The 423-nt window shown below is 73.8% G+C and overlaps 1 protein-coding gene across 1 annotated transcript in view; it reads right to left on the reverse strand.

The window, feature by feature from the left end:
* Positions 1-80, reverse strand: part of HERC2 (HECT and RLD domain containing E3 ubiquitin protein ligase 2) — a 145,828-nt gene extending 145,748 nt beyond the window's left edge. Inside the window, exon 1 of the mRNA XM_008587915.1 lies at positions 36-80. The gene's annotated coding sequence lies outside the window, so the exon portion shown is untranslated. The remainder of the gene's footprint in view (positions 1-35) is intronic.
* Between the last annotated feature and the right edge of the window lie 343 nt (positions 81-423).

Raw genomic sequence — 423 nt, forward strand, 5'->3', positions numbered from 1 at the left:
GCCCCGCCCCGCCGCCGGTGCCCGGGGACGCAGACCTGACGCGCAGAGGCCCGGCCGCCTCCCGCCGGCGCTCCAACACAGCCTCCCAGCCGCCGCGGCCCAGCCGGCGCCCGCGATCCCGGTGCCTCTCGCGGGGATGCCGCCGGCGCCCAGCCAATCGCAGCGAGGCTGTTCCGCGGGCACAGCCAATGGGGAAGAGGAATCGCTTCGCCGCTCCTCCTGACTCTCCTGCTCCTCAACCCGCTCATCTTCGTCCTCGGGCCGCATCCACTGCGACCAGGGCCAACCGCAAGCGCCAGGAGGCGGGATTTCCGTCGCACGCACGCACGCACTGCCTCCGAAAAGACTCCCGGTCTCCGGGCGCTCTTTGGAAGCGCGGGCTGGAGGTCGCGGTCTCACGGACTGGCGGGATGCGGGCGGCGC

This window comes from Galeopterus variegatus, unplaced genomic scaffold (genome assembly GCF_000696425.1).
Source record: "Galeopterus variegatus unplaced genomic scaffold, G_variegatus-3.0.2 Scaffold4590, whole genome shotgun sequence".
Lineage (NCBI taxonomy): Eukaryota > Metazoa > Chordata > Mammalia > Dermoptera > Cynocephalidae > Galeopterus > Galeopterus variegatus.